Source organism: Anser anser (assembly GCF_964211835.1).
Source record: "Anser anser genome assembly, chromosome: 2".
NCBI classification, from domain to species: domain Eukaryota; kingdom Metazoa; phylum Chordata; class Aves; order Anseriformes; family Anatidae; genus Anser; species Anser anser.
This window is the reverse complement of record NC_139721.1, coordinates 110,611,176-110,636,201: the sequence shown is the minus strand read 5'-3', so window position 1 is coordinate 110,636,201 and position 25,026 is coordinate 110,611,176. Positions and strand designations below refer to the sequence as shown.

General features: G+C 41.8%; 3 long non-coding RNA genes across 3 annotated transcripts in view; 2 read left to right on the top strand and 1 right to left on the bottom strand.

Annotated features, from left to right (window-relative positions):
• The window catches only part of LOC310894208, a 105,515-nt gene extending 95,405 nt beyond the window's left edge, over positions 1–10,110 (top strand). Inside the window, exon 11 of the long non-coding RNA XR_014579674.1 lies at positions 2,137–10,110. This is a non-coding gene — a long non-coding RNA (uncharacterized lncRNA). The remainder of the gene's footprint in view (positions 1–2,136) is intronic.
• A 343-nt stretch (positions 10,111–10,453) lies between these two features.
• LOC310894210 overlaps positions 10,454–25,026 on the top strand; it is a 34,373-nt gene continuing 19,800 nt past the window's right edge. The window contains exons 1-2 of the long non-coding RNA XR_014579676.1: positions 10,454–10,584; positions 15,606–17,473. This is a non-coding gene — a long non-coding RNA (uncharacterized lncRNA). The remainder of the gene's footprint in view (positions 10,585–15,605; positions 17,474–25,026) is intronic.
• LOC310894212 lies at positions 10,579–24,856 on the bottom strand. The gene is made up of 3 exons (XR_014579677.1): positions 20,545–24,856; positions 16,686–16,832; positions 10,579–12,922 (listed from the first exon to the last, which is right to left on the bottom strand). It is a non-coding gene; the product is annotated as an uncharacterized lncRNA (long non-coding RNA).

Sequence of the window (25,026 nt, the reverse complement as noted above, 5' to 3'; positions counted from 1 at the left end):
GGGTCAACTGTTTGCCTGTGGAGTGAAATAGAGGTTCCTGGTATTTCCTGTGCAGTTACTGTTGCCTGTGATCTAGCTGAGGGAGTGGGAAGGTGCAGTGGCTTCAGTGCTCTGAGACTCTGGACCAGCGGCAAATGACCAAACGTGGCCTCGAGTACATCTGCAGGAGTGATGCTTACACATTTGTGTACGGCAGTGATTATAGTTAAAATTTCACATGGCACCTCACCACCACAGCCACTGCGGGAGTCAGCAGTAGTATTTCTCAGAGCAAAAAAAAAATATGTTAAAGAGGGTAACATTTAGCAGAGCTAGTTCTTGTTCATCTCCAGTGAGGTTTGGGCTTTAATTGCCTGAAGACACAGGGGAGGAGGGCAGCTAGTGTAAAAAAATGAAATCTCAGGAAAGGGACAAGTTTTCTTTCATTCCCTGCCTCAACATTTGTAGAGGCAAGGAGGTCCCTTGGAATCCCAGGAAGAGATGGCACTGCAGGGAATTCTGAAGGCTTTTAGTGCTTTACTTGAAGACCTGCAACTTTTGTGTGGTTTGAAAGTGAGGTCAATTCATAAATCTGTGTTACTTTTTCTCCTAATTACTTTTACTTCGAAAGTGAATCCATCACCTTGGAGATGTGTGCTTTTGAATAGGTTATTCAGGCCTGAGTGGTCTCAGCAGTGCGTGCAAGGCCTGGAGCAGCAGCACTGCAGAGGTCTGCATGCAGGGAAGAGAGGCAGGAAAGGGGATATTCACATGCAAGTGCATCCTGTGGTCCCACAGTTAGAAAAACTTCCATAGATGGACCCAGACCTAGCAGGCTTGGAAATATGTGACATCCTCATTTGGGTCAATTATGACAGACAAGAGAAACCTAACAGTATGTGTAAAAGTTGTAGAAGTTATAAGGGTATACTACAGAGGCATGTGTTCTGGGAATATCTTCCAGGAAGCGAAGGATATTTTTGTATTTCTGAATCAGACATGTTTCTGGTATATGGAACACAACAAGAAAGTTCAGAAGTCAAACTGTTGGGATTTCTTGTTTGTTTTGATCTTTCCCTTACACCTCAATGACAGAAGACAGCGTATGCAAATAGCTTACAAATAACTTAAAAGAAAATTACCACTGATTTTTGCACAAAGGACTGCAATGTTAGAAGAGTGGATATCTGAAAGGTGTTTCTGGGTGGCTGCAGAGTAGTACTAAAAGGTTGTGCTTTATAAAGAGCATGTTTATAAACATGATTTAAACATGATTATAAACAGTGATGTTATTCAGAACAGTACTTGCTATAGGACTTGCTGTGATATCTTCTGATTAAAGCTCAGAAGCACAGGTCTTGGGGTAGAGGGTAGAAGCTGAGGCTTATAAGCAGTTGACTGTTCATACAGGAAACTATTAAAATTTTCATACTTATAGTGACAGTCAGATAAGAGGCAAAATTCTATTCTGTTGTTTGAAATTTTCAGTATCAGACCCTCCTAAGCACACTAGGGCGCTTGCTTCTTCTTCTTGTAGTAGGGTGAAATGAAACTTCTTTTTGATGGCTGTTTCAGCTCAGCGTTTATGAGTTAGAAGGGCTGATCCTTGGACCTGGTCTATTTTCATTGCATGTGTTACACAGATTTCCTTAAAAAGGAATCTTGTGCCTTAGCCAGAAAGATAAATAATGAGAAAACATCTGCTATTTAAGCTCTGGACTGACCTATAAATCTTAATGACGAATGCAATCCCAGAAGCAGAAATCATCTACAGATTGCAAAATTCTCTCACTCTCTCTTTTTGGTTTCCTTTTGTTCTTTGTTGTTGTTGTTCCTCTAATCCCTTTAATTCCTGGTAATTTGGAAGCCCAAATATATTTTTTCTTCTAACTGTTTCATTATAACTGATAGGAGCTGCTGAGAGAAGGGCATGGCAACCATAATAACACAAGAGTGATGGAACAGACAGACCCTATAAGGAGCTGACAGGCAGACGATAATGACAAAGTAGAGGTTGGATAACTAATAGTTTGGATGATTTACTCTTGAGGAGCTCTGGAGGGTGGGATGCTTCTTTGCCTGTTTATTTCAACCTCACATGCTGAAGAAAGGGTTTGCTTAGCCACTTTAATCTTTTGCTGCATTTTCTCCTACCAGGGAATGGGAATCTGCTTCTTTCTTCAGTGATTCTTTGCAGCCTGCCTCCCAAAGACAAGATTGTTCATAAGAATAAGAAGAGGTTTCTCTCTCATTTTGCCTCTCGACCTGCAATAGAAAGGGTCCAGCAAACTTTCAAAACATCTGCACCCATGAGGACTGAAGAGCTAAGGGGCTAGAATGCAAATTTCTGTGGAGAATCTGAGGTTCAGAATTCAAAGAAGGATTTTGGCATGGGGCATGGCACGCCTGCAGCATGAACAAAGACAAGGAAACTCTCATCTTGAATTTGCTTGAGGTGCTTAATAGAACTGGAGGGCCTCTCACACAGCAAGTCATTCTGTTATCTGTTTGTTTATTGCAAGGTCAGGCTAATTTTATTCTGAAATATAATCTAAACATTGGAAGAGTTGATGTTGAGGTAAAAGTCTTAGGAGATTGTGAGCATCATATGGACATTTCTCTTGATAAATCACAGAACCATCCCCTTGCAAATGCACAATGTTGGAATATTTCTTCTTCTGAAGCTGTTAAGTGATCCTTGCATCCAATGAGTCAGTGTCTTTGGTCTGTAATTTCACAGACACGTCAGTGGGTAAGAATTCTGTGGAAATCAATTCACCTACCTGTCCCAGGCTGGGGCAGGAGGGACACATAAGTTGAGCTGGAAATTCAGCTCTCTTCTCAGATTGGTACTCCCTGGGCAGAAATTACCCCATTCTGAATTGCTTTAGAGAGACACAGCTATAGTTCCAGAGTGGCTGGGCTGGCACTTTTCAGGCACACAAGCAGACTGAAAATAAGATAGCGTTTGTTGGTTGAAACAGCAATCAAGGGAGCGAGAGCTAAAATTAAACACATGGTGATACTCTGTTTTGTTCTTTCCTGTGCCCTGAATACCATCTGCTTGAAAATCAGGTGAATCCAAGTGTTATTCTGAAAGGTTCTCCTTATTAGATTGAGATTTTCATAAAGTGGAGCAAAGTATTTTATCTAAAAGAGGAAATAAATAGGAGTCTAATAAGTGAATGCAGAAGAGACTGCAAACTGATCAGTGATCAGAAGAGGGTGAATGGGTTTGACTGACATCTGGAGAAAAGCAGTGCTGTGCTCTTTCAATTACAGGTTTAAGACTGCCACAATTGACAGATTAAAGGTGTTCACCCTAATCCAAAATTATACTTTCTCCAGTTAAATTGACCATTGTGTCAGCTTCAATTTGTTCGGATACGTCACCCACAGTCACTGATTGGACTGATTCACTTGCACACTCTTTGACAAGGTCCCTGTTTTGTGTTCACTCCTTACTTTTGCTATTTCCCTTGTCAGACAGATACTCTAGAGGCATTTCCATTATCTCCCATGTAGCTGTACCTCAGAAATGTAGTGGACTGGAAAGAAAAATCCTCGGGCCAATTATTCTGACATAAACTCTATTTATCAGAAAGCACGAGAATATGAAGTGTAAGTTAAAATAGCTCAAAAATAGGATGCATACATGCACATATACATACACCCCAGGCATACACCTAAGTAATGCTGTGCTCAGAGCCTTTGCTGTGACTGAGAATGGATGAGCACTTTTAAATAAGAAACGACCTGAACATTGCCTCAAAGTCCAGATTGAAACAGTCTCTCTGAGAATGGAAGTGCTTAAATTTAAAGCAAAACCAACAAATTGTTTGCACAGTTCTGCCCTGTAGCATTTCTGTTAGAAGCAAAAGCACCAAACTGCTTGGAGAACAGTTATCCTGTAATCTTTCTGACTCTTTGAAAAAGGAACCGAAGTGAATAATATTTGCACATTTCTGAGAACAATACTGGTGCTGATGCACCAACACCTCCTTGGGCAAGGAGATGAAGAAGAAGAGACAAGTTGCATTTCCTTTTCCTTCACAAACTGAAAGAAGTGGAGGTAGTTGTCTCATAAGCGTAAAAACATAAAGTGGCATTCAGGTTCGTGCTTTTCAGCTTTAGCCAAATGCATCATGTGGGCTCTCCGTTGAGAGCCAGATTGAAAGCATTGGCATCCCACTGAAGAACGTTCCCATGGGGAGTTTTGGAGTCTGGAGAGACCTTGGTGGTGTACCCTAAACTTCCTCAAGGTGCGGGCAGTCCTGCAGGGAACATGTTAATCTCTAACACGTTGGAGAGGGGATGGCAGGGTGCAGCCTTGTAGGCTGTGAAGGTGTGGCAGTTCACTGGAGCAGTCAAACTCAAGGCAGTGCAAAAGAGATGAATTTGTTTGATCTCATCTCCCTAGAGCTTCATTCATATATATATTTATATATAAGTCACTTGTTAACTCTACATACCATCTTTACATGGTGATGTGGCTGGTGCTCAAGCCCCCAGTATCATCCTTGTTGAAATTTCATTTGAATCTTATTTCAAACTGATGTAGGTGCATGTGTAATTAATTTCATTGTCTTCTCAGACTCTTTTGCATCTCTGCTTATGTTTTTTTTCCCTGTTTTTTTTTTTTTTTTTTTTTTACTCTTTGAAGTTATCCGTGAGAATAAAAATGAAATATTTTGATGAGGTTACAAGTACATAAAAATGTCCAGTATTATCTATCTTTGTAATCCATCTGTCACAGTTTCACACACAGCCACTAGTGGAGTTTCCAGGCACTTCAGTATATAACGTTTAAAAGAAATACTACAGCCAGAACAAACATTACTTGCCTATCCACCAAAAAAGGTTCAGGGATGACTTTTCATCCACTAATGCTGAAGGAAGTTTTTTTCCACTGCTTGCAGTAGCAGTTTTGAATGGGGTGCAGGCACAGGTTCTGTGTAGCTAGCAGGACCATGGCATGCTATGGAGGCTTATGAAGCAGGACATTAAGGACTGAGCAGGGTGCCTCTTGTCAGTGCTAGAAAATCCTTTGCTTTACATTCTGGAGAATCCCGTAGTTAAAATACTTCTATTTTACACAATATTTGCAGAATGTTTATAATTCTGTCAACATTTTACCCAAAATGTTATATATCCCTTGAAAGACACAAACTGAAGCTGATGGATTTTGGTTTGTGTTTAAGACTTACAGAGAACAGGGAAAAAATGCACTCTTTTTGTTATGGCTTGTAAACAACTCTAACACATCGGGTAATTTGTGTAGATGTTTGAACTTTGGCTTGTGTGTTACCCCCAACCATAACTATGCCTTTGGGTTTTCTGAGTAAAGTTACTATGAAAGATAAGCAAAAGGAAGTATAAGAGCAGAGCAGTACTTAGCACTGTCTATTTGGCTAACATCAGTTTCCTCTATGAGGTCTAAAGCACATGCCTCATACACACCCTTCAGTAAATACTGAATGTACAGCAGCAGAATTTGTTTTTACTTATTGATTTTCCAGTTTTCCATAGTCGTGGCTCATGTTCCATGAAGTTAGGGTGGGAACCATTCCTTCTGTCTACAGCTCTTTGAGTATGCTTGCAAACTTTGTGCAGAAGCAGGCTGGGCACACACTTTTCGTTAAGATATATGTGATGCAATCTGCAAAGAAAAGTCTTGGAGTAGCTACCTTTTATGTTTGTTGACTGTAAAATGAAAAGGTACTACTGGGACTGTTTATGTGACTCAGGGTTCAGTTTTCATGGAGATGAGCTGTAGCTGTCACTCCCACTTTAATCTGGAACTGAACGATTTTTTTTGTAAGCTGCTGCGCCATGCAAGGCAAAATGGCACAAACAAAGAGGGACCACAGAGGTGAGCTTGTTGAGTCAGTACCACTTAGTAACAGTTTGTAGCAGAGAAGTAGAGGCATCAGAGATTCAGCAGGGAAAGAAAGCAGAAAACCGTCATTGACTTGACAAGATCTGAAAACCCTAAGAGAAGAGGCAGAGAGGAGGAAGGCAGTGCATCAGCAGGGCTGGGGATCAGCCTGTTCTAAGGAGAAACAGAGGTTGACATGTTTCTCCTTGATTGACAGCACCTTGGCCAGCAGAGACTCACAAGGTGATTGCCCTGTGGATACTGAGCATATGAATGCTTAGCCTAATAATGTTAGTCCTGGCCCACTGCTGCTTGTGTTAGCAATAAATAAGACTACTTTTATGTATCTACAATCCTGCTTTTGGGCCTCTATTGCCCAATAAAAGATGGCCAGACCTTGAGGGTTATATTTAGTGTGGTCTCCTGTATTGTGCAGACTGCAGTACTGGCCTCAGTTAGTTCCTTCTTGAACGAGAGCATATATGTTTGGGGAAAAAAAAATAAATCTGTCTTGTTTGAAAAGTTTTCCAATGATGTATACTCTATTACCCCTTGGGAAATAATTCAACTGGTTAATTATCCTGAATGTTAAAAATCTGTATGTCAGTTTTACTCTGAGTTTGACTGTTTTTAAATTCCAAACACAGAATATTATTATGTATTTACTAACTGAAAAGCCCACTCACCGTGAGGTTTATGCTGCCGGTTTTGATGGTGAACATGTCTTTTACCATCTCCTTGATGAGCATGACCTACGTGACCCTCTCACCTTCAGGTCTGTGCCCTAATCATGTGTCCTGGGACTGTCATTCCCCTAACTGGATCTTTTCTGAATGCTCTCCAGTGCTTTGATACCCAGAAACAGACACAGTACTGAAGGTATCCCATTGCTACCAAATACATAGGAGACCTAGTAGTGGCAGGAGAAGAAGTATTTCTTGTTAATATAACTGAGCATTGCGATGGCTGGAGCACCACTGTGAGAATTTATGCCACCAGGAAGCCACCTACTTTGTCATTTACAACACTTTTGGCCACTGGCTGTTCGAATAACCTGTGCACCTCTTCAGTGTGAAGAATTCTCTGTTGGTAGATACAAGTTTGTATCCACAGGCATGTCATTTGCCTGTGCCTAATTTAGCAAGTGCTCCAGACTGGTGATTTGTGATCTTTATCACTCCCACTGACTCTTTTTGCCAGGGTGGACTTAGTCTGTAATGCAGTTGTGTTTCCATCCATGACATTGATAAAAGTGTTTGATAGCAGAGAGGCAAGAAATAATTTGATGGGGAGCTCACTCAAGTCTCACCTCCTTGACTGATGTCACTCTGCTTTAATTCTTCCTCAACTGACTCTTGTAGCAAGCTGTACTCTGCTCACCTGGTGTTCATAGGGACCTGGACACCTGCTCCAGCAAACATGGAGCCATGACAGTGCCAGATAGGATAGTCCAGGCAATGCAATGCACCAAGTTATAAGCCAAGTGAAGTCCTGCCCACCTATCTACTACTAGACCAAGATACTTTTACTGGTTCTGGTGCTTCACATCTCTGTGATGCTGCTGCTCCAACCCTTATATCGAAACAGGACCAAGAACTGGTCCTTGAAGACTGGCACTCATAATTCCCAAGGGACCCCAGCTATTCTTATGTTTGCTGGTGTCGACTGACTCAATTCAAGGTTGCCTACTTGTGTGCATGGGGCAAATGGCAACTTAAAGTTTAACATTTTCTGATTTCCCACTGCCTCTTCTTGTAACATCTATGTTGTTACAATATCTGATGTAAAACCAGAACGATATGTAAATGTGAATATGACTCCTTTAAATGAACAAGGAATACAGCAGACAATGAAGAAAAGTGCAGAGGATTAAGTGTGTATCATAGAGGGAATACATTGTATTAACTAAATGTAAACATATTTTCTTGGGTTTTGTGTTTTGGAATGAGAATGAATGGGACAGATCAGCAGAACAGGGATACCCCTGGTGAAACTTCACTTAAGTCAGTAGAGTTACACAAGGGATACATTTGGCTGATTCTTTTGCTAACGGCTGTATGAAAACTTTAATATAGAGTTTCTGCATGTGTGAAGTGTATGCCAAGACAAATGCAACATGCTAAATGGAACCTCCTGATTTATTTAAATTAAAAATGCATTACAAAAAAACAGTGGATAATTGGAGTGGAATGGATCCAGACTAGAATCGTCTGTTTCATGTCTCCAGAGTGTCTGAGGGAGGAGCAGTGAGGAATATCTTACTTGTAAACCTAAGCAATGAAGAATATGCAGATAGCAGATAATTTCTTGAAACTGCTAAGATCCAGCAAGGGACTCAGAGCTCTTTAAAAGACAAAGGTTGTAATCAGATGTAAAATAGCAGTTTTGGCTGGAGCTGATATGGACTAATAGATTACTAAATTCAGCCTGTTCTCAGCTGTTCATCAGTTAACTTTCTCATTGGCATTTGCCTCCATCTTCCCTTCCAGTTCAGTTCTGTCAGTATCGTTGTCAGTCCCCAAGTGGCCAAAACGTTCTAGGTATAAAAATAAACCTGTCAAAAATGCTGAACCTGAACAAGCTTGTTTTGCCTTTGCTGTGTTGTAATTTAAGCCTGGAGATGTGACAGAGGCTGGCTAGCTACCAGTAATGCCAAACACCTGGGGTTGGGCTAGGAAAGGCAATATCTTGGTGTGGATCATCAGCAGCCTGAACAGCATCTCTGAGCATGGTCTGACTTCACTATCTGAGCAACATAGACCTTCTTCCTACAATACCAATCGCCCACTAACTGCAGTGTAACCCAAAGCCCTCCAGCAGCCACCTTTCTCTTTGTGCTGACCTGAACAACCATTTAAGCTGTGTAACTGTTGAGCTGCTCAGAGATGTAACTCGCACTGAAGGTCTGGAGGGTTTCTCAAGCTCTGGGTTTCCCCTGCCATGCCCAACCAAACAGACACTCCTAGGGCATACCTAACTTGCACTTGAGTGAAAGTGCTGGGAGGAAGAAAAGGGAGAAGTGTTTATGTACCCAGTAACTTCAGACATGAAAGACCCAATTTTGAAGGGACGCTAGAAGCAAAACTAATGCTCCCATGTGCACTCTTAGAAGTGGTGCAAAGAAGTTTCCTTGACAAATGAAGAAGCTGTTCTACTTAGCATGGAATAATTATGCAAATGCCTCTAGGATGAGGCCAGAGTAATCACGAAAGCCAATGCCCATGTTAACAGTGCATTAGATACATGGAGTGACTACAGCCCCCATGAAGGACCGCGATGGAATAAAAATCCTCAGCAAAGTTCTCAGCCTAGATGGGTCACTCTCAAGAAAAATGGGGCAACTTTGTGTCCATATACATACTCAGAGCCAGTGGCAGACTGTTTTAATTTCAAGGGACCGTCTGTGATAAGAAACAACCAGCAAGAGGAGAGAGAGGAACTGGAGAGAAGCTAAAGCACTCCAGGAAATTCTGCCAGGTCCCTGATGCAAGTTGTCTCATATGTTGAGAAGTGCGATGTTGCGGCATATATTTCAGTGGAGGAGTTATGTGAGTGTTGCAGTTTTCCTATGTATGGTGGAAGTACCTATTAAAAGAGCAAGACAGAGTGACAGTGCTTGCGTAAATGTATCGGGATGGAAAAATATTGAAGTATTGCCCATAAAAAGAATTAAAAGTGAGATTTTCAAAACTACTTCCAGAAAGTTGACACTCAATTTTCTTTCATTTCTAATGGGAAAAGAGTATCAGAATTGGACACCTTTGAAAATGCCACCTTTTTTCAAAGGGTCTTAAATTCATTTTAATTGGTTTGAACTCTTCGGGTGTTTAAGCACATTAGAAAATGTTACCATGAATCAACAAAAATGTGCTAATCTATTACTTCAGAAAGTTTAACATTAGCATCCCAATGTTAAGTTAATTCATCAAGGTTTAGTATATGTCTTTAAAAAGAAGCTGTCTCCTATTAGACTGGGTTATAAGAAGAATAGTAGATAACCTTAGTACTATCAAATCCAAGCAGTGTAAATAGCCTAACTTTGATATCCTAAAGTTTGAATACTGAAATGTGAAATCAAAATGGTCTTTCACAGCTCCATCCAGTGACCACAGAAGTCAGACTGAAAATTTCTGATGAATCCAACAGGCTTTTAATATTGCTTTTTCCACCCTGTTTAATGTCTGACCTCTTACAGCTCTCTTCCTGTAACAAAACTCCTAGGGAATCTCATTCTGGGCAGTACCTGACTTCTGCCTAAGTTCTAAGAAATAACAAGGTCATTTGGTAGCACTGCTGAACTCAAAGCAAAGCCTAAAGACTAGGGAATATGTACCTTCTGCAAATGTATACACTTCTAGAAAATAAGCTTTTATAGAGTATAGTGTTCATTGTTTTTTCTCTAATTCTAAGCAACTGTGGTGACAGTTCCACTTATAGTTTGTGAGATACAAGAATTATGCACATCTTAAAATACTACATGCATGTCGTGCAGACTCAGGCCTGTAATAACCTCCAATGTCAGGAGTCCATCCTGCAACCAGGCTCATCCACTGGAAAGGACAACATTGCACTCCAGCAGTTAACGTGCTGGACCAGGCCCTTGGAGCTGTGTACTTGATTTCACTCCTGGCCTGCAAACTACATTTCATGAATTACTACAACTCCGCCAGCCTGGATTTCCTTCTGTTTAAAGGAAGAGGATGATAATTTCTTCACAAAACTTTTTGGTAAGTGGTTGCTTTGTTTGATTAAGACCAGCTTGCTTATTATTGCCCAGACAGCAAGAAAAAAATTCAGAGAAACAAGATTTTTTTTAGACAGTGTTATTAATTTCTTTATGGCATGTCTTGCATTGGTAGTATAACAAACTGAAAACTACAGCTCTCTTTGAACCTCAGTTTTTTCCTGCACACTGTTTTTCAGTTTCACAGCACACCACTGATTCCGGGCGGGGGGGACAGAGGAGGGGAAGAGAAGTGATGACTTTGGCAGTGGCACAGTTTTGATTTGCTAAAATAGCATCTCGGCAAATCTGGTTTCTCAAATTTCTCATGTTTTGTTAATTACTGACAGCTTTGTTTTTAACTGAACGTGAAACAATGTAGAGAAATGGGCAAGCGTGGCCCCTGACTCACCACTGCCCGGCTGAGCTTGGCAGGTGGGAGCAAGCCGTCTCCAAGAAGGGGCCTGAGCAGCAATCACTGCCCCAGTTCTTCTGTCACAAGGCTGAGCAGATAGATGCAAATGAAGAGGTGCTGGGACGTAGCTATGGTGTGCCCAAAAGGGCCTCTTCCCACCCTGGGCTTGCTGGGCCAGCAGAAGCATGGAAATCTTGCCAAAAAAAGGGGATGTGAAGCGGGGTGGTCAGCCCCTGGGGGTTTCCTGGTGAGGTACCCTTTTCCCCAGCCATGGTTTGTTATGGGCAAAGATGAAGTGTGGGATGGCTTGGGGGAACTGTTGGCCTCAGTTCTGTCCCATGAGGAGAAATGGGGAGATCTAGTAGCTCTAGACCACCAGCGACTGGAAGCACCCAGTGCATTTACATGGAAATACATCTTCGGGGGTGGGTGGAGCCAGATCACTCTGACCATGTTTATTTCATACAAGGGACCACATCTCATGCAAAGCAGCCAAGTGTGAGCCAGATTTCTGATGTGAGTGTGGGCAAGTGGAGCCAGAGTAGATGCACTCCTTACAGTTGGCATTCCCTGGCCACCTGGAAGTTCACGTGGAGCAGTATCTCTGCATACTTTGATACCCACGCACTTTGAGTGATGTTCAGCCTACCGGGGTCTATCAACACAGGGCATGCACAAAGCAGGGGCAAGCATGAGAGCTGCTTTTTGGGATGGGGTCTCCCGTACAGAAACATGGCAACTTTGTAAGAGCAGGTATCTGTTCTGCAGCTCTTGCCTTCACTGATCTTTTTCTAGTGAATATGATGAGTCCCTGGTACCAGAACATGGGGAAATTCAAAGACAGGAAAATTCAAAGCTAATGAAAGAGAGATGATTTTGTATGCACGCATTCGTGTAACTAAGATATTCACTGCTCCAGGAGATGTCAGGAGCCCAGAACATAGTAGATACTTTTTTTAAGGACTTGATACTAAGCCAGATAAAAAAAAAAAATCCAGCCAGGTTAATAAATTTGACAAAAACAAAAGAAACTTTTCAACTTTGGGTTTTGTACCTATTTTTAGTGAAAGGGTACTAGGATTGAAATATTTCTGGGAACCAGGGTTCCTAAGAGTGCTTGTGTGGTGACAAGATACTGGATTAGCAAGACTGTTGGCCATGTAAATTGATTCCTTTTGTAAATGTGCTCCTAATGATCCCATGGCAACTTAGTTTTGACCTATGTTTATTGCACTGGATAAATGTCATGTCCACTTTTTGTCTCTTTATTACCATTAGCTCACCAGGCTCTTTGTGTATATTTGTATATTCATAACACATAGACATAATTACACGTAAGTCCTTTGGTGTCACTTTTCCCAGAGCAGTGTAACACTTCGCATATGAAATGAATTTTTATAGGAATAACACTACAGAGATTTTTTTTTCCAACCATTTTTTCCTTTTTACTAATACGTAAGAGAAATGGAAATAGCGAGTCAGAATATATCTGTAATCACATGGCATGAAAAGAAATGCAATTTGAGAAAAAAAACTGTGCTTTGTATCTGAGTGCAGGAGGAAGCCTGAAAACTTGGGCTGCACAGCACACATCACAGACCCAGCATTTATGGCTGATAAACTGTTTTGAGAATCAGCAGCACCTCAGCCCCAATTTGTCAAAGCTATTTTGCAACTGTCCTCTCAGTGAAGTTAACTGGAGCTAAGGACATGCTCTGGGAAATCAAGCCTGTACCATGAAAGCAGAGTGCTGGGAATACAGGCTGCTAACTTTGGCTCTTCCGCTAACTCATTGCTTGACCTTGAGCACATCAGAAGAAGGACAGGAGTCCAAGAGTGATTTTGGGCTGCTTTTCCATCATCTGGCTGTCCTTTTTTAACTAGCACTTTTCTGTCTTGTTATCCATCAGGATCTCATTTCTGCAGCCTAAAACAAAGGGCAGAGAAAAAAAAAAAAAAGGATCCTGAGTTAAAAATTCCAAGCCACAGTCCAAGAAAACCACCTTGCTGACAGGTTTCTCCTTTCTTACACAGCAAAGAGGAGGAAGCATGACTCTCTGAACTAAGATTTTGCTGGATGAAGCCCTAAATAACGTTTCTATTCCCAGCATCCACCCTCCACGCCCCACCCACTGCCTCCTGCCCCCCTGCCCTTTTGTAGGGCTGAGAGGCAGCTTTCCTGCCCCACAGGTGGAGAAGTCTCCTTGGCCAGACTGCACGGTGTGCCTCCAGGTCCAGCCTCTGTGCCCATGGTCTCTCCCAGGCACCGCACGTGCAGGTGCTCACCATTGCTTCCTGTGGCAGGTCATTGCCTTGGCCTCTACACAATGAAGCTGCATTTGAAGAAGGAAAGGAAAAAAGAAAAAAAAAAAAGGAAATAAAAGAACCAAAATGATGGCTGGGATTAAAGCAAAGAAAAAAAAAAACAGGAGTGCAAAGTACAAAGGGGGTTAAAAAAGGAAAGAGAGAGACATGAATAGCATTGAATATTTGAATTTCTTTTGTTTGAGAGATTTTTTTTAACTCTCTTGGAAATGTAGAGGGTTTTTTTTTATTTTTATTTTTTTAATACAAGTGTTGTGTATACATTTTTCCAATTAGAAGAATCTCCTTTATATATTTAGCACTATTTAGAGAGGAATGGGAAGATAAGGCTGCTGAGGAATGCTTCAGGCTAAAGCTAGGTTCTCCAAACTGGCTTTTGTTGCGCCAATGTGAATCACTTAATAATTCATATTTCAGAATACATTAATGCAAATGGTAATTTTAGCTTGCTATTGAATTTTTAAATATGCAATACAAGCAATTTATGTTTCTGTTCATTTTCCCAGGTAAAACTGTTTAGACATTTTTAACATACGCTTGGTTTCACTCATCATATATCATCCCGTTGTTTTAATTTGGGGTAATTAAAAATTAGGAACATTGCAAATAATACATAGAGCCCTGTGTTCATGGAAAAATAACATGGAACTGATATTCAGCCTTGCATGTTGAATGGGACAGATTTTTCAGTGATGCCACAGTAACAAATACTGGTGTGCTGTGCTTATGAAGATAATCTATATCTAAATAGTAATTACTGGGATTAATCTGTATCTATCTCTTTCTTTAACTCATTCAGGTTTGTTTGTTTTTCTTTTCTTTTTTTTCTTGAATTTTTTTTAGATTTACAAAGAATATTTGGTGTAGGAGGGACAAACATGCAGTTTCTCTCCTGCTGGACTGTCTAGATAATTAGAAGACTGCAAATCAGAGGTTATTCAGGATTTTCTTTCTTTATTTGCTTCTGGAAAATGAAGGTCAAGTCTTACCCTACTTCTCAGAAACATGATAGGGCAGACAAGCTGCTAGACCCAGAGAACCCAGGCCATGGGCTTTGTCCAGGGAAGGATAAGAAGCTCTGTGGCTCCCAAATTGCCCCTCAGCCCCCTAGGATCCATAAGGGCAGAAGGAAGGGCAGGAACCAGTCCTACCTGGCCAAATGGCAATGGTCCAGGAGCATGCCACTTGGTGGGGAAGTATTTAAAGAAGTGGGTGGCAACACGGACACAGTATCTTGCAGTGTCTTGCTCTCTAAACAGTATGTCTTGCTCTCCCAACAGTAGAGCATGCACCATCTGGGATTGTTGATAAGAAATGAAATGTCTGTACAGAGGGCCACGGGGCAAAGAGGACATTCTGAGGCCTATCTATCCCTTTACTTTTCCTCCACCCCCTCTTCCTCATCTTTCTGATAGTGACTGTCTGGTACTGGTGTGCTTGTGGGGATGATAGCTTGGCCCTTGCGGTGTTCAAAGGGTCATGTAACTTCTCTTCCCCTCAGCCAAGAACAGACAAGACCTGACTTCCATTCCCTCTTCTTCCACTCCTGGAAGAGTCACTCCCCCCACCCTTCGTAGTGTTCTCTCCAGTGCAACACAAATTAAAAAACGTGGCTTTCCATTTCTTTTCAGGAATGAAAACCCATACTTTACCACTGATAATGTCAGAATGCTTTCCACAAACACCTACTAGCCCCTGGCTTCCACTTGGCCGTGACTGCTAAACTGTGATAAAGTGGTAGCATTTTCCAGATACGAGATGTACAGACAGATATGACCCACCTAACTGCTGGACCTATCCCTGAGCTCCCATATGCAAATCTCATCCTGTACTTAATCAAATATCATCCATCTGGGGTTGGGGGTGGGGGTGGGGAAGGGAGTTGGGGTGGAGAAAAAAATGAAGGCACTATTAGAAAGGAAATGGTAATGAGAAGAAAAGAGATATCAAGGAACCAAAATAATTTGTTACAAATTAATATTACAACCTGGGGATATAAATATATCTGGTTATTGGAACACACATTCTCCCCCTTAAACCATTGCTAGAAGCATAAAACTTCCCACGACATGCTGTATTGGTCAATGTATCTCTGTAAGAAGGTGCTTTGTATCTCAGAGGTAGCATAAGAGCCATTAGATGTGGGTGTTGCTATGGTAACTGCTCTTTTTTTTTAATTGAATAGCATAGTAAGTAGTCTTGTAAAACCCACCAACCCGTAACTTGCTGGTGCCCTGAGGCAGCATTAATGCAAGCACCTTTTCTTTGTCTTATTTCCTTCCTAGAGAGATGCAGGTATCCGAGCATAAGCTACATCCTTGCAAGGATAATAACTGTGCCAGGAGAATATGTCCAGCTGCCTTTTAAGAAAAGGATGATAAACAGAAGGTCAGGTAAGATATATCAGACTTATTCCAGGCCACTTTAGGTACCACAGTGTCAGGTAGACAGAATATTCCCCTTCTTTTGCAGCTGAGAGGGCTATCCAAAATCTTTTGCTACTGTTCCTTCACTTCTTTCACTAACAAAGACTGCCTCTGCTGTGCCACCTGTCCCAAGCAATGGTACTGTGTTGTAGCTAATTAATGAACCATCAAAATGAATACTTCTAGCACACCAGCCAGGTTGGATGAGCTGACTATTGGTTGATGTAGGATTTATTGATTTTCTCTTAACTTGTGTTAAGTGTGACCCCCCCTAAATCTCCAAGATTTTCTGCTTATATAGTCCTTATGTTTTCAGAAGAGTAGGGGACTCTTTGACTGCAGAGCAGGATCTTGGAACCTGCCCATTCTGGTATTCACGTTTTAAGTCAGTAGCAGTGTATTTTTATAAGCACAAGATTACTGGTCTTCCTCCAAGCAGGATGCTATCTCCCTGGTTGAAAAAAGATTTGTACAATGTGGTCAAAGACATGAATTTTTGAGCTTCAGCACCTGAACTTCCCATGCCACTGCTGGCAGGCATGCCCTGTCACCGCTTTGCTATGGGATGCTTTATACTGGCTGTATCTCCGTTTTCAGCTCCCACCTGCCTGTGCTGAATGAGAGGCTGGCTTTGATGCTGAAAGAATAACTAACCTTAAAGATTCATTAGCTTGGGAATTTCATTTACGTGTTATCTCACGTGGCATAGTCCACAACTGAGATCTTGGGAATCCCCATTCAGGTGCTGCAATATGAGGATGGTTTTGACAAGATTTTGGAGATATGCATGGTATTTTTTTTACCTTAAAGGTTTCCTGGTCATCTAAAAGTTCTGCTTCAAACTTTACAGTTTTAGTTTTGACAGAGCTCAAAGTGATCAGACCCAGAACTGTGGATTCTCCTGACTAAATCTCCCAAGATGTTCACAAAACACCTTACACATGCTGGCAGGCTTGAGCTGCCCGCAATGCTGCCTTCTTCTGAAGTGCTGGTGAGGGACTGAGCACTCTTCTACCCCCTCAGTCCAGGCAGTGTCCCAGGCCCTGCTGGGCACCCTCCAGTTCTCTCAGCATGGCTGTGGTTCCACTGTGGGGAAAAACAGTTGGTATGTATTAGGCTAGATGTTACTCCCAGACTCCTGTCTAGGTATTTTTTTCAATGACATTTTGATGTCAATTAAAAAGATGGTAGAGAGAAATGATGCCAAATAGAAATCTCAGCTTCAGACAGCTGTTGACTTTGGGTACAGTAGAGATAGGAGCTGAGCAGTATGGCCAGAGCCTATGGTGTATTAATTAACCAAAACTGTGCAAAGTCACCCTGGTTCAGAGAACTGAAGTGAACTCTGGCACATGAGCCTGGTGTTGCTCTGCCATTTGGGAAGTTAATTTCCTCCTGGGAGGAAGTTACGGTCTTTTAATCAAAGGCAGATCATTTTCTCTTGAAAAGTGACTCATTTTACCAGGGTGGCAAAGGCTTCTAACTTGTTTTGATATTTTTTGTCCTATATAGAAAATGTCCTTTAATGGAAAAGATAGATTTTAAAAGTAGATTTAAAAAAAAGAAAAGAGGAGGAAATGCTTGATGTGCAGTTGAGGATCCTGGATTTGTTCAAGTACAAGCATGGCAAGTCTGAGTGATCTTCACATTCAGATCACAACTTTGCTGCAAAGGAAAGGTCGCTTTTGCTTGTGTTCTGGGTCAGCTTTTTCTCTTTCGTCCCCTTGGTAAGATCTCTCCTTTTGTATTATTATGGATGTACCTTGGTTTTGAACTTTTCCTTTTTAGTTTCTTTTGTGTGTTCATGTGTGTCTGTGTGGAGAGAACTGATATTTCATCTTTTAAAAGATTTACAAGAAAAAGAAATAATATATGCACCACTGTGGAAAACCATGTCTCTGTTCATACCTTTGCATTTTACAGGAAAATATGTCATTCCTTTCAGATCCATGAATTAAGATGCACTATTTTTTGCTGAAGGCTATTTTAAATTAGGCTAATAAATTGCTGCTCTCTGCCTTGCGTGATAATGCATTACATTATCTACTGATGTACACGTATTGTTTGACTCTAATGGTGTGGAAATTAAATGTTAGACATGGGCCAGATGTTCCTATAGATGAATATGAAGTATGACTCTGTCGTAGCCAAGTCTCAATGGGACAGAAGGTAGTCTGTGAGGTTTTCTGAACAACAGCAACAAAATCCTTAAGTGGGTCACTCGCATCCTCACCCAGGATCCAGCCCTAACACTGAGCTGTTGAGGAGAATTATCACGCTCAGCTTTCTAACTACTTTTCAGCAAGAACCAGTACCTTTTTCATTTCATATGCTTCAGTGCTTGTAAAGCCACAAAGACTGGCTTGCAGAGATGGCAAATGTTTGCCATCCCTGCCAGGCTGGCAGAAACAACTCAGGGTGCATCACTGGGACTCTGCCTTAGCTGCAAATGTTTTGAAGCCCTCCCTCTGCCCTCCCTCCTCTCCCTGTGTATTTTCATGAAGTGGCTGAGGGGGCAAACAGATGTACATTGCAGTGAATATTAATGAAGGTCCCCCACTGGCATCTCCTCTCTAGAAAAGGGGGGTGGGAGGGGGCTGGGGGCAGGCTTACAATCTCCCTTGCAGAGCTAAATTACCCAGTGACTCATAATCTAAGTACCGGCCGAATGTTGCTGAACACGGGTATTCAGGATATTTGATAATGATGGACAGGGGTATTTTCAAAACTGGTAATAAAGCTGCTTTGCTTTGGGAATCTTCTGACTTGCTATAGCTCACTAGCAACTGAAATAATAATAATAATAAAAAGTCATAACCATGAGCTTAACTAAAGATTTCTATTTGTGTGTGTGTGCATGTATGTACATATTATGTTTTAGATGGAAAGACAATTTTTACATCATCAGAAGAGGCCTTTGAGCAAACCAGGACTTTTAGAAGCTTGAGTGTGCTGAGTGTGCTGAGTGTGTCTGTTTTTGTGTGGTCAAGTTCACCAAAGGCCAGGCATATAAGGTGTTATGTCATTCCCCCTACTGAATGTGGCAGTCACCACCAAGAGCATCAAGTCCCAGTGATGAGCTTCGGGCCAGCCACATCAGAGTCTCCCTCCAGCTCTTTGAGAGAGGTGTGGGGTGGTGGAGGGAGGCTGGGCATGTGGTGTGTCCTAGGGCAGCACAGAGAGAGGCTCAGAGGCACTGCTGCCCCTATCATGGCTGTGGGAGTCACAAAAGGGACCATGGTGTCAGCCAGAGTCCCTACTGGGGATGATGCACCACCAGCATCAGGTCTTCAGTGTATGACTTTTAGAAAGCCAGGCTCATTCTCCATCTAGCTTCAGTGTTTCTCAGGCTCTTCAGTGGCAGGCACCATCAGAGATGCTGGAGAATGTTTTCATCACAGTTAACAGAGGGCTATCCAGATTGCTCGTAACTGTTTTTAGCACAGTAAACATGTAAACTGAGTGCCTGGGGAAAAAAAAAAAAAAAAAAAAAAAAAAAAGCTTGTCCTTGCAGTAGCTGATCATTTTTAATTAAATCTCGACCTATCAATCTGGTTATTTTGTGAGGGAGAGAGAACCAGCCCTGAAAGATTTGGGATGTGGGTACTCTGAGATGGCTGCTAGCTCCATGCCCCCACACAGCAGCTGAACGTAACCCTGCTGTTTGCATGAGGACACAGGGACAGGACAGTCCCACTTGCCTGGCCTCCATCACAGGGCTCATGGACTGAGACAGTCCATCGGAGAGGGGTTTTGTCAGGAGATTTGCCCTTTCCATTGGAATAGGGCCCAAATACTTTAAAATGTGAATGTAGAGAGAAGGAAGAGGGTTCCTTTGACAAAATGTGATATTTACTATCTTCTCATCTATTCTCTCCCTGAGTCAATATTAGCCATATTGTTCATGAATGGAGAACAAAAAAGGTGTCATGACAATTGCTAGTTTTGATACCAGTTTTGGGTCTGTGTGGAGGCGGGAGGGGGAGAGAATGGCATGCGTTCATCTGCATTCCAGGAACAAAGAACGTCAAACCTGGAATTGTTCCCTATTTGACAATAATGCTTAGATTTTTATTGGCAGAGCCTCTTTAGTTCACAGTATAGTCCCCTGCATCTAAGCTCTGGTAAATCACCTGTAACCTTCTTCTCTTAGAATCACAGAACCACAGAATCATTCAGGTTGGACTCCACCACTTCCCCAGGCAGCCTATTCCAATGCCTCACATCTCTTTTAGTAAAGAAATTTCTCCTAATATCCAGCCTAAACCTCCCATGGTGCAACTTGGGGCCGTTTCCCCTTGTCTTATCACTTGGTGTTTGGGAGAACATCCTGATTCCCACCTTGCTACCAGCTCCTTTAAGGTAATCGTAAAGTACAGTAAGATCTCCCCTAAGCTTTCCTTTCTCCAAGCTAAACAGCCCCAGCTCCCTCAGCTGCTCCTCATAAGAGCACTTGCTCTGCTTTTCCAGCACTTGCTCAATAGTGAATATTGTACTTCAGATTTAACTGAAGCTGGTCACCCAGTAGGCACAGGGACTAAAACTGTGCAGAAAAAGCGAGAGAAAGAAAACCATACAAACCTGAAACCATACAAATCTTTCTTTTTATCTATCATACGTCTATGGATGTGTTGATTTAGATAGCAAAGGCTACATAAATCAACATATTTGTAAACATATGTTCACATGTATTCTCACACATGTATTCACAAAAAACAAACAAACAAACAAATAGGGACAACTTGAAGAAGATAGTCATCCTCCCCAGCATGGAGGGTGTTAGGAAAGATGTTCCCACCTTTTCAGCTTTACAGTCCCTGGCACTTGGTGATCACCTGGTGGAGATCTCAAAGCTGCTACAAAACGTGAGTGAATGAAGCCTCCAATACCCTGTTTTATTAAGAGCTGTGCTGTTAAAACAGGGAAACAAGGCACGTAGTCATGTATCCAGGTACGCAGTGGGTTGGTTGCTGTGCTGAAAAGCGCAGACAGGATGACTTCATGTGCAGCCTTGTTCCCTTAAACAAACAGCCAGAGCTTGTCATTTAGCTTTTGGTTGGAAGAAGGGTAGTGACAGCCCTATTTGGACCATCTATAAGAGTTCCTGAAGTAGTCTTGATTGCCTGTTGAAGGATCTAAGTTCAAGAGAGCAAGTCTCTTACCCATCCCATAACACCTCCCTTGGCTATAATATGGCATTTGCCATATGTACTAATTAGCAGTTTTCTTGCAACTCACATTTCAAAGGGCTGTAGATCTTCAGTGGGAGGAAACCACAGCAAGCCAATAGAAGCTGTTCAGATAATATGTCTGAAGAAACCATCAGGTTTCTTCACACTAGTAGGAATTTTGGCAACAGTACATTCTATTTACTGCAATGGAAAAAATACGATTGATTCTTAATTCAGTGGAAAGTACTAAATTAAAAATCCTTAAAATATCTGGATACGGGGGAATTTAGGGCTTGATTCTGCACTTATCAACTGAATGGGCATATTGCTCTTGTGCATCGTGGGAGCAAGACTAGCCCCTGGCTAAGGGAACTTCAAGCTAGATATAAAGCTGTTCTTAGTGATAGGAATAAAAGCAACAACAAAAGCCAAGCCAAACCTTTTCCTTCTCGTATAAAGATGGGTTGTTATTCTGGAAACCTTCACTTTGTTACAGGTCTTTATACTCAGCTTTCCCTGAGGGAGATGGATGATTTTTTCCTATATATTTGCCTCCAAATTCTGCATCCTTGCTGGCGACATAAATTAAAGTGATATGATCACTGTCCCTTGTTATAGTGACTTCTTGCAGCACAAAGGGACTCCCACAGAAGCCAGGCAGTAATAGCATGTGAATGTCAGGCATTTTGTTTCCCTTCACCAGAAGAAGGTGCCTAAAGATCCTGCGCAGAAGGATCCCTTGTTTCTCTGACAGGTCTGAGATGGGTTGGGATGTGATGACAGGGCTTGCTTTGTGAGTGGCAAGTTGTCCACTTCATAGGATTTTCTCCTTTATATCTGTGCTTTCCTGGTCTCTGCAAAGACTTCCAAGGAAACTCTTAAGTGAGGGCTTGTCCTTCTTTCTTATGATGTGGACCTGTGGCCAAGGAAAACTGTGCCAAGATTTCCAACTCACACAGGCCACCACCACAACATCTGATTGGAACAACTCCTACCATACAAAGCTGAACCCATCTAAACTGGTGACCCCTCTGACTGATCACTGCTCACGTAAGCCAGCCACCCCTCTTATTACTAACAGCTTTTGCTGGAACTGTTACTCAATTAAATACGCCTTGACCAGTCCCATCAATGCAGGAAGCCAAGACCAAGTAGATTTTATAAGAAAAGTCATTGTGAATCCAAATGCAAACCCTGCCCTGTCTTCTTTTGCTCTTCAGTTCCCACTGCAGATTCACTTCCTGGTGAGTCATGACATATGCACAACACATATGTATGAAATAAGTTGTATCTTCTGCCCTTCCCCTGCTACAGCTGCTTCCTCACCCCCACACCTCATCCTTGTTTCTCAGAACTTACTCACCAAAACTTTCTAATATAATAATAATAAAAAAGAAAAAGAAATAAAGAACCTCCCCATGTCCACCAGTGCTGTTATAATAGTATGAGCATTTCTTGTGGATTTAACTACAGCTTCAGCCCAGGACTGTGAGCCTGAGCTCTGACTAGTGATATGAGCAACTTCTCTGCCACAACAAGCTAATCACAACAAACCGACTTGAAGTGTCAGTGCAAGATGGACAAATGCTAAATGGCAAAACAGATGGGAAGTAAAAAGTCCTTATTCTACACTGTGAGCCGACCAAGAATTATTTGCTAGTGATAAAATCACCAGCAAACACATTCCTGCAGATAGCTTGAATATGGCCTCATTTCAGATCTGCTAAGTGAAATACTGAACAGTGGCTTCATCTTTGCAAACACCTTTTTGTTAAAAAAAAAGTTGAGGTTAAACTTTTCAAGAGTACTAAGAAGTGCTTCGCATTGTATTCCTGGCCCCAGATACTGGAATTTTGTCCCATTAGAAGTGACTTTGGCAAAATGCTCCCAAGCATCCTTCTCTCAGACCACAGAGAGGGCAGCCATGGGTACACAAAGAAGGGGTAGTTGCATCTGAAGGAGAAAGCTCAGTGAGCTGGCATGAAAAATGCTACCAGAACTTGTTTGTTATGTAAAGCGTGAGGGCCTACTTCTGACCAAGGAAGTAAACAGAGTTCATCTGCAAGCTTGTCCTCCTACAGTGCTAAAATATTTCCTTTCTGGACTCTTTCTTCTCTTTATTTTTCATTAAATGCCTTGCCTCTGCTGTCTTGCTGCTGTCTGCTGCTCCCTTCTCCAATGGTTCTCTTTTATTCCAGCTTCTCTTTCCAATTTTGTCATCACTCATTTGTTTTCCTCTTGGATGTTTTGTGCAACATGCCATCACGTACCATCATGTTTTATCCTCTCTCAACTCTGTAGACTCCAGATAGTACTTGTAACCTTCCTTGGCAATTGTCCTGGAGCAGTATTTCCATACTAGCACTTCCTTCATCCTTTGCCCCCAGCCAGTTATGGGCATTTGTTTTCATTTGCACAAGGCACAGGCACATTCTTTTTTAAAGATCTTATCCCACAGCTATGTAAAGTTCTTAGCGCCATTTGCATCATCTAAAATGTTGCATTCTTCATGGATGAAATGAAAGCCTGCTGGCTGTTTACAGTGGCTGATAAAATGGCAAACACAAGAACCCTAAAATATAAAATTAATCTGACAAGGCATCTGTCCATGTGATAATTCTTGTCTTCAGTCTACCGGTGATCTAAGCATAAAGAAATCCGTAGATTTTTGTTATCTAATAGCACCTATTTCAGAGAGAGATATAAGGAAACATATGCCCCCTGGGCAGCATACTGTATAGCAGCAGCAAATTGTTACTCCAGCGGTGGGACTCTGCCATGGAAATCTCACTTAACATAGGCAATACTGTAGCTTCTCCTAGTTGGTCTACACTTTCAACTTCTTCTGAAGAGACAATAATTTACTAAGAAATGGTTTCAGTTTGCTTACATGAAACTCCTACTCGTTGCGAAGAAAGGTTTACTCATTGCCCAGGGCAGGTCTGGACATCAGGATGCCTACTGGGGCTCTGCCAAGGCTCTACTTATTAGTTCATCTCAGGTTCTTTAGTTCTTCTCAGACTCAGAGCAAGCCTATGTTCACTTTTTGCCAGTCTTGTTGCTTATATCCAAACTCAGACATTTGGCTGTTTTTTCTCATACACCACCAGCCAGCACCTTCTCCTCCAGCCTCTGACATCTTTAATATTGGTGTTCCCATTCTTCTGAAGGAGAGACCTGACAGCAGGAGGATCAAGGGAGAAAGAGAGGAGAAGGAAGAGGAATTCCTGCCAGACACTACAGGGATGTATTACTGACCCTTTGGGTCATTGAGGTCCATCTGCGGAGCAGGGTCCACAAATAAATTCTTTCTCAGGTATTTTGAGCAACTTCTTTAATTTCAGAAGAAGCCATCCTTGGAGAACCAATGTAAGATGAGACAGCTGATTCATACAGCATGCATCAAGCCACACGTGGGAATGTCAGGTACACCTGTTCAGTATGGGGTGTAATTGGTGATGGGAGAGGGATGTATGTAAACATTTCTAGCAGTTTCTCACGGCCTCTACTGTGACAATAGCAGTGATGGCTGTGGGGATCTTTACGTGTTGCTATTAGGCCTGCTCAAAGATCATGTCAATGAGATAACCCATCTCCAGTCTCTCTTCTGTCCTTTATGGATGTCTTGGCAGTGTGGGTGTCTTCCCACACACGACATTCAGCTCCAGGGTGTGATATTTCTCTTCAGCAAGCAGTTTGCAGGCCATACTGAACTGGCCTGCCCAGTGGATAACTCTGCTTTAGAGGACACACAGGTCTTCACCTACTATGAAGACTTTCCCATGGCAACACCCTGCTTTCATTTGCTCAGAACTTTACCAAAATTTAGTTGTTTCAACTGAATTACTGAAATGAATATTTTTATTTTCCTCTTACCATCCAAAGCTAAGAATATGGGAGAACTTTGACTACAATATTTCACTTTTTCTTTTTACTTGAGATTGAAATCAAGAAAAAATATCTGTTTATAAAAAAAAAAAAAAAAAGGAAGAAGAAAGAAATCATAGAACCTTCATTAATGTGCTTTAACACTGTACTACCTGGAAATTAATATCTGCTTCCAGGATGTTACTGATATTACTGTGTGGCTCGTCTGCCTTTTTAGTGGA